At 37.2% G+C, this 12773-nt stretch overlaps 1 protein-coding gene and 1 long non-coding RNA gene across 6 annotated transcripts in view; one reads left to right on the top strand and one right to left on the bottom strand.

The window, feature by feature from the left end:
- GRID2 (glutamate ionotropic receptor delta type subunit 2) overlaps positions 1-12773 on the bottom strand; it is a 1491890-nt gene that overhangs the window by 54837 nt on the left and 1424280 nt on the right. The gene's annotated exons all lie outside the window — the stretch shown is intronic.
- LOC116584492 lies at positions 5192-12184 on the top strand. Its single transcript, XR_004283213.1, has 3 exons — positions 5192-5377; positions 10784-10870; positions 11909-12184. It is a non-coding gene; the product is annotated as an uncharacterized LOC116584492 (long non-coding RNA).

The raw sequence follows: 12773 nt of genomic DNA, 5'->3' as shown, positions 1-12773 counted from the left end.
TGAAAGTATCACTAAAGTAAAATTCAAGGTTTTTTTTTTTTTTTTTTTAAAGATATTATTTATTTATTTTTGCAAGAGAGCGAGAGAAGTGTGAGAGAGATCATGAACTGGGGAAGAGGCAGATAGAAAGAGAGAGGCAGGCTCCCCGCTGAGCAGGGAGCCCGATGTGGGGCTTGATCCCAGAACCCTGGGATCACGACCTGAGCTGAAGGCAGATGCCTAACTGACTGAGCCACCCAGGTGCCCCAAAACTCAAGCTTTAGAGATCACTGCAAGTGACAGCATTCCATCTACAATACATTGGCACACTGCCACAGCAACAAGGGTATTGTGAGAAATAGACTCACTTTGCAGCACGAGTAACATGACTCATGTTAGCTCACTTTCTAGGAGAAGAGACTACACTCTATGAGACTATAGTAAACTGATATTCATGTAATTGTAATGAAAAAAAAAAAGAGAGAGACTTATGTTCTTATCTAGTTTTTGCAGTAAGGCATGACTTGCAACATGAATTGGAGGAAATTAAAACATAAGGAGTGCTTTTAGATTCTTTGTTACACTAAGCAGCAAGTGATTTCTCAGTGAGTCTCCATGATGCTTCACAGGGCTCTGGAGAGCCCCCAGGATCTTTCATATATAAGAATTGTCTAAGATGCATGAACAAGATAAGCTGGTATTGGGGTGAACATCTCTAGGGATTAGAGAGGAGAGAGAGTGTTATTGCTTAATGTCACTGATCACAGCCTGAGACCATTGGTCAGAATTCTCAAGTTTCTGAATTTTTAATTTTTTTAAACTTTGCATTCTATTCTCCTTCAGTTCTGGGCAATGGTTGCCTGGAGCCACGCAGATGGTAAGTATGGTAAACAGTGTCCTTAGAGATGATATCTAATAACTGATGACAGGGCTCATTAAGTCTTAGCACTAACCCCCATCCCACTCCCCCCACCACCCAAGAATCAATGGCAGTTGCCATTCTATCATCAATGGCAGTTTCTCTTCTATCATCTTCTCCTACCCTGTGTTAGTTTTACCATTTTCACTTATGATAAATCAGGATATGATCCATAGAGAAAAATGAGGATACATAGGGTTGAAAGGTACAAACCCAATATACTAAGTGTTTTAGTGAGCAAAACATAGATGAAATGAATTCTACTCATGAAACTACTTGCAAATATGCAGGTGGATGAAAGGCATCATAAAATATGATCAAAGAGAAATCAAATAATGACAGTGAAAGATAGATAAGGGTTTAGGACATGTGAAGGACAGGAAACAGTTTAAGGACTGAGCTTTTTGGAAGAGAGTGTCACAGTAAAGAATATGAATATAGAGTTAGACCAACCTGGGTAGAATCCTTATTTCCTTACTTCCTGAGTATGTACTGGCAAAGCAATGTGATCTCTCTGAGTTTCACTTTTTTTCTAGTCCAGGAAAGGAAGTAATACTGATCTAAAACTGTAGTGTGCATTCATCGTGCTCAGCATGATATTAAGTTCTCCATACCAGGCAGCTGTTATTATATGCACTATGAAGACTAACATGGTGCATCCATGATGAGAGAGTAGAGTCCATTTTCTTACAGGGTTCCAGTTTCTCTTTTTGGAATTGAACACTGACATAGACAACAACTAAGTCCAAACCCATTGTGCTGCCTAAGGTCAAACGTCTGATCTGATAGTTTGGCCAAGAAAATAAATAGACTGTGAAGTATTCGAGATTGTGGGTGAGGAAGCAGGCAGCTGTGAAAAGCCTAGGAAAACAACATGAAGCTTTTAGGAGGCCAAGCCAGGGGCCAGAAGACTTAGGAAGACAGAAGGACAGCCTCAATTTCAGTGCCATCATTTACTATCTTCTTAACCATGACTTCTCACTGACCTGGGTTTAGTTTGAGGGACAGAATACAATGTGGGGTGAGGACACGACATTTCAATAGTGCTAGCTCCTTCTCTAGATTTCTTGTCAAGTTGAGACTGAGGAGGCCACTGAAGGGCCTGTCACCGTACAGCAAATTCACAGCTGCCCAGGAAGCAACACAGTCAATCACTGTCCTTCTCATGAAGGCTGCAATCAATAATGCCACAGGAGCATTTCCGCCCAAGAACCAATAACCGCCTGGAACTGTGGGAGACCCATTATGACCCTGAGAATGTGATGTGGAAAAATGGGTTGAATAAAAGAGTTTACTTCGCCAAAAGGAAAAATACAAGAAAAGCAACACCAACATATGCTTAATTATGAAACCTTACTCTCACCTTAGGGAAGTTCATGGATTCTTTTTTCTTTTTAAAGATTTTATTTATCTATTTGACAGAGATCACAAGTAGGCAGAGAGTCAGGCAGAGAGAGAGGGGGAAGCAGGCTCCCTGCTGAGCAGAGAGCCGGATGCAGGGCCCTGAGACCCGGATCCTGAGACCATGACCTGAGCTGAAGGCAGAGGCTTAGCCCACTGAGCCACCCAGGTGCCCCGAGTTCATGGATTCTTCAGCGAGCCACAGATCCACAGATCAGCCGAGAGTGCAATGGGTAGCTCTGTTGTTATTTATGAGAATCTGACTCCTGGACGTTTCATGAGATCACATTTTAATTTTTGTACTGGGCAGAAGAAAGGATGTTGTCAGATGATACTCAGAATTTACATTACTTTTGTTTTGGACAATATTAAAAATCTACCTTTATTGATAGTATCAGTGCATTTTTATTTCTATGAGCTTTTGGGGACTTGAGAATGATTCTAACTCAGATATTAGCTGGATTTGGAAATTCCAGTCAGGATATTGACCCTCCGTTTAATTTACCTCTCGTTTAGCCCTGTAACATATCACCATAGCAACTCTCCCAATGTTCTTTACATTTCCCAAACCCTGAACTGCCCTTCCACCTGTCTTGTTCTTAGTGGAGAGTCTTATTGCCTACTTTATTGAGAAGATTACGCCAATGGAAGCCTGATGGTTGTAGGATGAAACCTCAGGTTGTCTCTGGTCCCTTCATCTTAGTCCCTTATGTTTTTTAAAATGACATCACTCTCTTCTATCCTAATTCTTACAAAAAGTGTGCCTACTCCGGCCAAAATTAGTTTTAACGGAAAGCCTTTATCTCCAACCATATGTAACTATTCTTGAAGTTTCCCACTTGAATGATCATCAGAATCACTTGTACTTCCTCGGCTACAGACCAGAGATTCTTGTTTACTGGTTCAGAATCTTCGCCCCTGGGAATTCTCATCATCAAGCTATGGTGGAACTACGGATTCATCCATTGTTGAACTCTCTCCAGAAGTTTGCTTCTAATTTTCTAATGAGTGTTTTGTTCCTTCAACCCAGTGATCTGTTTGATCTCTTCCAAAGGATTATGATGGTAATGGTGTCGGGGATCTTTGAGGGCTCTGCAGTACTTACTGCAATAGTTTGCACAGAGGGTGACGTTGTCAATCGCTGCGCAGAGTGAAAGGCTGAGTTCAGGAGGGGAAACTAGTATGTGTTCGCTGGAGGCAGGAGGCAGGAAAAATGCCCAATATCTCCTCCTAGTTCTGGAGCACCTATCAATCTCTTCACCTGCATTATTCACTTTATGGTGATTCACTCATGTAAGTCTCAAAACCACCCTATGATTTACTGATTTTATCCCTAATCTTATGTATTTAGAAACCCAGGAACAAGGAAATGAAGTCATTTGCGTAAGATCATAGGGCTAGAGAGTGTTGTTCTTTGGCTTGTTTTATTTTTGGCAGGGAGAGGGAGAACAAAAAGCCTGTCCAAAGAGAGCATTGTAGAGAGTCCATTACTAGTTCTGTAGAACCAGGGTAAGGTCGCTTTGGCAAAAGTGTTCAAAGAAAGTGTTATAAAGGAGGCAGCTATTTGAACTAAGGCTTTGAGATACAGAGTCTTAGTAGACCATTTCAGGAGCCATTTCAGGAGAAGGAACAGGACAGATGGAAGCGAAGTGGTTGGATAGAAGCTTCAGGTTGCCTCTGGTCCCTTCATCTGCTGAAGGAAGCTCAGCGCCACTACTTCTCCCTTCCCTACATACTCAGTTCCAAGAATGAGAAAAAAAAGATGACGGACAGGTGGTTCTACGAAGCATGGAAAGGAACTGTGATTGTTTTCCCATTAGTCACGGAACTTTCATTCTCCCCTTGAAAAATCATTCCAACTGCCTTTCTCCCTCCTTCCTAATCCATACTTTATTTTGCAAATGATCATTTCCCTCATATCTTGCCACTTTGATAAGCTGAATTTTAATTCATCAACCTTCTGAAAGCCCTTGTATCCTAGAGGAAACTAGTACACTTTGAACACCGAAATTTAAACTCACAAAATACAACGGAACAAAAATGATCTTTAAAATTTTATCAATTTATCTGTCTCTCTCTGTCTCTCCCTCTCTTACCTACACATACACAATGAAGGAAGAATAAAAGGTTGGCATGCCCATCCCCATCCAATTTCCCTAACCTACTTAATAAAATGAAGAAAATAATCAGGACAAAGGTAACACTTTTTGTTGATACCAAATGTGACTCTAACTGACTCTACCTGTACTTTATCCAATTCTTGCCCTGGTTTACTTAACATTTATGACTTGGCAAGAATTCTTGACAACTACAATGAAATATGAAGATAAAATACATTTATCACAATGATCTATGTTTTCCTTTGGGCCTTATTTCTAATGTGAAAAAAAAAAAAAGCAAGAAAAGTAATTCAGAGCTCCTCCTGCCTTGAGCCCTTATCTCTGTCAGCCTCCATGTCATGTTAGACCTTGCAAGTAGACTGGATTATTTGGCACACATTAAAGTAGGGGGTTAAACACACTAGAAATGAAAAAAAAAAAAAAACTGTAGGGCATTTTGATGGAAGTATGCTTGCTATCTTATGTATCTGCCTTTAACAAAACCTTGGTTTAGATTCTTATAATCATTTAGTGCCCTTGGGCGTTTTTCACACAGGCAGAAGTGGTTTTAGACTCCCATTCAAAGACAAGTTCCAAATAATCACTCCTGGTCTCCTCCAACTCTCCAAGGAGCCATATGAATGATGGAGAGATGTTCTTATTTCTAAATTCTATCCTGCTTTTCAGTTTGTGGAGTCTCATGGAATCTTGGTGGGTAACAAATGACCAAACAAAAAACAAAAAACCCACATTCTACTGTTACTACACACAGATAATTTACATATAATGAAATCACACACGAATTAACTGTTGACCACAGTTACAATTTATAGGGTTTTCAGAATGAATGTCCACGCTACTTATTTGTATATCATTTACCAAATTCTTAGATGACAACTTACTACTAGATACGGACCCATATAGCATCTCTATACAATGTCTCAACTTGGACTTCAGAATACCCTCAAACAGTTTTCAGGTGAAACTGTGATTAATTTTATAGTTCATATTTTCTTGATAAGTAATTGATGTGTTTTTGTTTTTAATACTTCTTATACTTATTAATCTTTCTAAACATTTATCTAAATTTCCTTGAGATGTTAAACATTATATGCCCAAGGACACCTATTAGTCCAAAAACCAACACAGCCAAACAGTCTTTTGAGTATAAAACATTTTCTTTGCAGCTTAAAAAATAGTACTTACCTCATGGTGACACTGTGAGAATTAAGACATCCTAATTTTTTGAATGTCTTTAAGATAAATGATTTCAAATATTACAACCAGTAATGAATTTTGCACTTGATAATATAACAGATTAACTTTGATTATTAGTATACTATTTCTCTGAATGACTTAAAACATTTACGTATAAGAATTTGATAAACAAATATGTACAGCAGTTTTTTTTGTGTATATAAGGTGATTAGTCTTCATAAAAAGAATAAAACTCAGTCAAATGGTGATTACCCACTTTTTTCAAAGTGCCTCATACGGCACAACATTCATTCATTCAACAAACAACTATTGAGCAGCTACTATATGCTGGGCACTTAGCTGCTTCTGGAGAACAATAACAAGAAAGAGGAGATGATTCTTGCCCTCACTAATCACATAGCCAAGTGAGGCACATTGGAATTAATAAAATATTCACATGAATGTAATATAACAGTAGAGAGAAGAACTACACATGGGAGTTATTTGTAGCGTCTATAATCATGGTATTTGATGCATTCAAAAAATTACAAGGGTCAGAAGGAGATATACATGCTTTAGGACAGTTTTCCAAGTCTTTGGAAATGAATTGCTTTTATGGTGAAACTAAACAAAGCAGAATGGAAAAAGACAAGTTACTCAAGACAGCCATTTTTAAACTTCTGATTACATGTGCTTTGAAGCAATTCCTTTGAACTTTGTTTTAGTGCAGTAACAGGGCAGAAAGTGTTACGATCAGTTCTAATGAAAGTCATGTTACAGTTTTTTTTTAAAGTATTATGTACCTTTTGCCAGGTGTAGTTTGAGATGGAATAGCCTCTTGTCTTCTGTAGTATGTAGACATATACACAAACAAAGTAGGAGTGAAAAATATTCTCTTCCATCTCCTTGTAAAAAAAGTCCGTGACTTTTTGTCAATACTTGCAAACATTTGCCTCCATTAAAAAGAATTGTATTTCTTGATGAATTTTCAAGTGAGAAACAGAATTAACCAATTGGAATAAGTACAATGAACATAACCACTGGACCTATAAGTCCATTTTAATGACTGGACTAAGCAAGTGAAATAGCCTCACTGTGTTACAGGAAATGTCTGAAAAGAAAGTTTAAAATGATGCCTGGCAATATACTAATTGATTGGTTTCAATAATGTTCACACCAAACATAAAACAAAATTGGCATGACTACCAAATGCTTTGTTTTTTTTTTTCTTCTATTCAATATTTGGTAATTTTTCATAGTTTGGTAGTCTTGTCGAAACCAAATCCAGAAGTGAAAACACGCCTTGAAATAATGATTCCTGAGAAAGACTGCAACCCAAATGTTCAACTGAAGTTCAAGAATTTGTAGAAAACAATGTATATTGGCTTGTACTTATCAGGAGGGTTGACTATCCTGCTTTTGTGACAAGTATTTAACCAAGTCACCAGAGCATTCCAGCTGGGTTCCCTAAATAAAGTTTGAAATAAAGCATTTGTATGTCATAGTATTGGGGGGCTGAAATAGCCTTATGCTTTAAGAGTGGGCATTGGACTGAATTCACATTTTTGTAGCCTTTTTTTTTTTTTTTTTTTGGTAGCACGAGCGCAAAGCACATTGTTACACAATACATATTTGTTATGAGTATTTGGTACCTGCCCCTTTCCACCATAAAATGATTTTTATGATTCATCACCTTGGGATATTGCTTGCCTTTTCTTTCACAGTTAAAAGATAGCTTTTACGGGTGCCTGGGTGACTCAGTGGCTCTGCCTTCAGCTCAGGTCCTGATCCCGGGGTCCTGGGATCAAGCCCCGAACCGGGCACTCTGCTCAGTGGGGAGCCTGCTTCCCTTCCTGTCTCTGCCTACTTGCGATCTCTGTCAAATAGATAAATAAATAAAAATCTTAAAAAAAGAAATAGCTTTTAGAATATACCAAAAATCCATATTTTACATGGAGAAATTTCTAGTTCTTTGGCACATTCTTTGAGTTCTTTGGCTCATTGTTACAGTCTGCAGTAGTTCTGTTTACCTTGGGGTTTCTTGTAGAGCTAACAGAATTAGACAACCAAGGCCCTGCTGCAAACACAGGGTGAACCTAACCGGGGACTACTGCAACAAGACCACTAACAATCATCGTTCAGTTTTTTCCCTTTGCTGAAAGAAAAATTAGCTCTGTGTGCAACAACAATAACAACAACAAAGAAAAGAAAAAAGAGAAAGAACATACCATAACTAAAGCCATTGCAATTTTCATCTTCATTATAATTGGAAATGTAATTGTTTTCATTTTTAAACAATACATATAATTGGATAAAACTGACTCCATATTTAACTTTTGAGTCAATATACAAAAAAAAAAAAAAAAAGGAAGAAAAGAAAAAGAAAGCTCAAACTGACTCAGCCCATGTTTTGCATTGTTTAAGTTCAAGTGTAAATGTAAAGAGAAGTCATTTTCCAAGCTTCCTGAACTTTGGTTTCCACTCAAAGGAGTATCTGCTATTAGGATTAAGGACCCACTCACTGCCCTTTGGTAACTTTATTTCCAAAAGAAATTCCTCATGCTCACTGACATGAAAAAAAATGTTACATATTTTTATAAATGTGTATCAGTTCTGCTATGTAATCTATTTTGTTAATCCTAGGAAATTAGAATTCTGTTCCTCAGGGAGGTAGTAAGCAGGAGACCACATTCTTCCTTTTCCTGATTTGACGTCTATCTTTTTCCCTAAGTCTTCTAAAATCTGCTGTGATTTTGCAAAGCAGATGTACTTCCAAGTGTCTATAAGGTCCACAGTAACATTTTTAAAAAGATTTATTTATTTTAGAGAGAGAGGAGAGAGAGGGAGAGAGACAGTCGGAGGGGGGGAGCAGAGGGTCCCAGGCACACTTCGGGCTGAGCCTGATGTAGGACTCAATCTCACGACACTGAGATCATGTCCTCAATGAAAACCAAGAGTTGGGCACTTGACCAACTGTGCCACCCAGACATTCAGACAATTACATTCTCTTAAGATGAAATGTAGTTTCATTTACTTAAGATGAAATGTAGGTTTTTTTTTTCTTCCAGAAAATCCACACTGGGTCAAGCCATTGGTCATGAAAAAAGATGATGATCACAGTAAAAGTTGTTGCAGCTTAGAATTACTGAGCACTTCTGTGATGCCAGTGCTGAGGGCTTTGCAGCATGATTTTATTTCATCCTCAGATGATGCTATAAGAAAGTTACTAACAATATATCCATTTTACAGATGAAGGGACTGAGGCTAAGAAATGCTAGGATGCTCACTCTGTGAGGGCCAGGGTTGCAGTCTTCTCTTTTGCCAGTGCCTGGATTACCACTTTGGAACCTACAGGGCACTTTTGAGTGCTCAGGAGCACTCAGTACATATACCCATAGACTAGATGAATGAATGAATTAGTAGGTGGATATATATGAGGAAAATTCAGGAAGATTCTAAGTGATGAAATTGACAATGATAAAATGTGGGGGATCAGAAATGACAGTTTCAAAAATAAACTATAGGATGGGGTGTCAGCATGGCTCAGTTGGTTAAGTGGCTGTCTTCGGCTTGGGTCATGATCCCAGGGTCCGAGCATCAAGCCCCACGTCAGGTTCCTTGCTCAGTGGAGAGTATGCGTCTTCCTCTCCCTCTGACTCTCTCCCTGCTTGTACTCTCTCACTTTCTTCCCCAAATAAATAAAATTTTTAAAAAATTAAAAAAAACCCACCTCTAAGACTAGTAACAAAACATACCAAATAGAGGAAATTCATACATTTCTTAATCAGTAGTTGTTTTGGACATGACTGCTTGGGGGTCATCTTTGAAAAAAGTGGCATACGTTTATACCATAAGAAAAAAAAAAACTGTAAAAAGGAATGTATAAATAAAAAAGTGAAAGTACCACATTTCCTTTGTTCTTACTCTTCCCCAAGCCTATTTCTCATATTTGCCCACTATCAACAGTTCAACAGTTTCACACCCACATGTGAATATATACACCACTTTTTATTTTTAACAAATAAGAATATATCATAAAACTGTTGTATTATTTGATTATTTATTTATTTATTTAGTTGACTTTTTAAAATTTAAAAATAATGTATGCTATGGATATCTGTCAGTATCAACATTATATTCAACTGTATGGACAAACCATAGTTTATTTTAATCATCTCCCACTGATGGACGTCTAAATGGTGTTTTTAATATAACAAAACTGAAGTAAAAATCCTTAAATGTATATCTTTCTATACCTTTTCAAGTATATTGGCAGGATAAATTTTTAGAAGTAATGTTACTAGGTCTAAGGGTAAATTGTTAACACCCACTGCCAACTTCCTTCAAAAAAGCCGTAGCATGCGGCGCCTGGGTGGCTCAGTGGGTTAAAGCCTCTGCCTTGGGCTCAGGTCATGATCCCAGGGTCCTGGGATCGAGCCCCGCGTCAGGCTCTCTGCTCAGAAGGGAGCCTGCTTCCTCCTCTCTCTCTCTCTGCCTCTCTGCCTACTTGTGATCTCTGCCTGTCAAATAAATAAATTAAAAAAAAAAAAGCTGTAGCAATTTACCTGGGGAGCTTCTACTAAATACAGTCTCCTGGGCCTATATATATGTCCACTGAATCAAAACCTTAGTAAGTCATGCCTGAGAATCTTTTTATACGTTTTAAAGCATTCTAGGTGAAACCAGTCAGATGTGAGAACCATTGATCTAGATCTCTTCTTTTTGGGCAAAGTTTGGTTGAGAAAGGAACTAAAATCAGACTTGACATAATAGATGCAATGTGTTGAAATTATGTAATCCCTCAATTATCAACAATTAGATATGAATGATAATTTTCATTGCTTCCAAAATACGTTATCTTAATTTATTTTTTTTTGAGAGATATTACCTTAATTTAGCCTTATAATCACTCCTTTTGAGTCAGTAGAAGATAAGAGAAAAATGAACTAAAGTCCAGAAGTGTAAGACAATTCAAATAAAAAAAATGATAAAACCAATATTGGAATTCAGGTCCTTAAATTTTAAATCTTCTTTTCCTCCATGTCCCCTCCCATTATATTTTGTAGCAAAGTGGATTATCACTGTATTGTTCTATCCTATCGGATATTTATGTGTAATGATTCTGTGTGAAATGTGATTTTAGATTTTAGAAGAAAGTTCAAGTATCATTTTGGGTCTTGTCTTACAGATCTATAGAAGACAATGAGAGAGAGACTTGTCTGGGGCCAGTAGGAGTAATCAACATCTGTATCTAAACAGTCTCAAAAGATCTGAGGTTGGGACTCTAGCAACTTCAGTACACAGATTGGCCCTCATAGTATCTTTAAGTCTTTATCTTTCTTTCTTTCCTTTTTTTTTTTTTTTTTAAAGTAATCTCTACACCTAATGTGGGGCTCAAACTTACAAACCTGAGATCAAGAGTCATGTGCTCTACAGACTAAGCCAGCCAGGAGCTCCTCTAAGTCTTTAATTCTTAAAGATAAATGATTGGGACCACAGAAATAGCCAAAGAAAGTGGCTGCTCTATGTGGATTAGAGTACTAAGCTTAACCAGAATGCACAGAATGAGGGGGTCAGCTCCCCATGCCTCCCCAGGGTTCTGCCTAGTATATTGGAAGGTGGGGCTGCTATCCTGGGTGCTAAAGTATTTCAGTCAATGAAACCTCAATCAATAGTAACTTAAAAAAACTTACCTTTCAAGGAAATTCCTGCCTGAACAAAGAGTAGAATGACATTTTTCTGGAGGTGAATTTTATACAGTTATTATTACTCTTAAATGAAATAAGGAACATGAGAATGGCCCTTATTTATAATGGGCTTAGAATTAGGAAAGTAATCAGATCAATCAGAAGCTGAGATCCAGGTTTGCAAACAGGCAGAAGAAGAAGTAACTATATTTGTTAAACTCTTGTAATTTATTAGGCATTATAACATCAATTCCTGCCTAGATTATCACATTAGCTTTACATCTGGTCTAAGTTTCCATTATATCTCTCTCCAGTTTGCTCTGCACACAAAATCTTCAGAGCTCTGCAAATCTAAATCCTATCGGGTCATTTCCATGTTTATATCTGTTATGTGACTTCACAGCACACTTGGTGTAAAATATAAAGTCTTCAATATGACCAACAAGCTTGTGCAATCTGACCTCCCTTCCTACCAAAGTAGCCTTACCCCTCATCACTCCCCAACTGACTTTCTACACTCTAATTACACAGATGTAGAGGATTGACTTTTACCATCTCTTTCCAAAGACTTAGAGCATGCTATTTTCTCTGTGTATAATAGGTTCTCTCCATTCTTTGTTTGACAGGTGTTTGTTCAAGGCCCTTCTCTTAAAGCTTCCACTCGAGTCTGTTTGTGCTTTTGGCCAAAGCAATTCATAAACTCAGGCCACTTGGGTTTAACAGGACCGAGAGGTATAATATTCCGTTAGGGATATGAACTGAATATTGGTGAATATGAATACAGTCTACAACAATTAACTGCAAGAAGACTTTAAAGCTGAGTGAATGTATCAAGTTTCTTTGTTTTTTATTGGAATCATATCAACTAAACATGGGAACACTAGTGGCTTTATGTTGATAAGAAACTTGACTCTATCTGCATAGTGCTAGTCCACTTTAGTACATGAAAATGAAAACTAAATTGTTACTGTATAAATTAATTTTTTTGAGAGAGAAAATTTTTCAAAACAAAGGCCAGTGGGGGCAGGAGAAACATTAGTAAATGTGACTTTGTGGGGTGAAATTTACTAATTACTGAATTAAATATTAGGAAATGTTTAATTAATTTTAATACGCTAAGGAAATTCAAATATTTACATGTGACCTGCTTGTGATAATGCCATTTTTATTTCTGTCAAAATTGAATCTAGAAGGCAGTCATGATATATATACAGAAAAATAAATAAATAAATAACAAATGATAAATAAATAAATAAATAAAAAGAAAAAGAAAAATAAAAATTCTATATATACAGAAAAAATATATATAGAAAATATGTGTCTATCTTGAAGGTTATAGAAAGTCACTTTTCACAAAATCTTTGGCATCTTAAAAAGTTATTTGCAGGAATTTGCAGACAGATAACGTCATTAAGTTCCCATTTTACCTGGAAATATAATTGTAGCCAAAATAGTATCTCTTTAAAGGGAAATAACATTTTTCGAGTCTTT

Source organism: Mustela erminea, chromosome 2 (genome assembly GCF_009829155.1).
Source record: "Mustela erminea isolate mMusErm1 chromosome 2, mMusErm1.Pri, whole genome shotgun sequence".
Taxonomy (NCBI): domain Eukaryota; kingdom Metazoa; phylum Chordata; class Mammalia; order Carnivora; family Mustelidae; genus Mustela; species Mustela erminea.
Note: the sequence above shows the minus strand (reverse complement) of the source record. Positions and strands in the feature narration are given on the sequence as shown.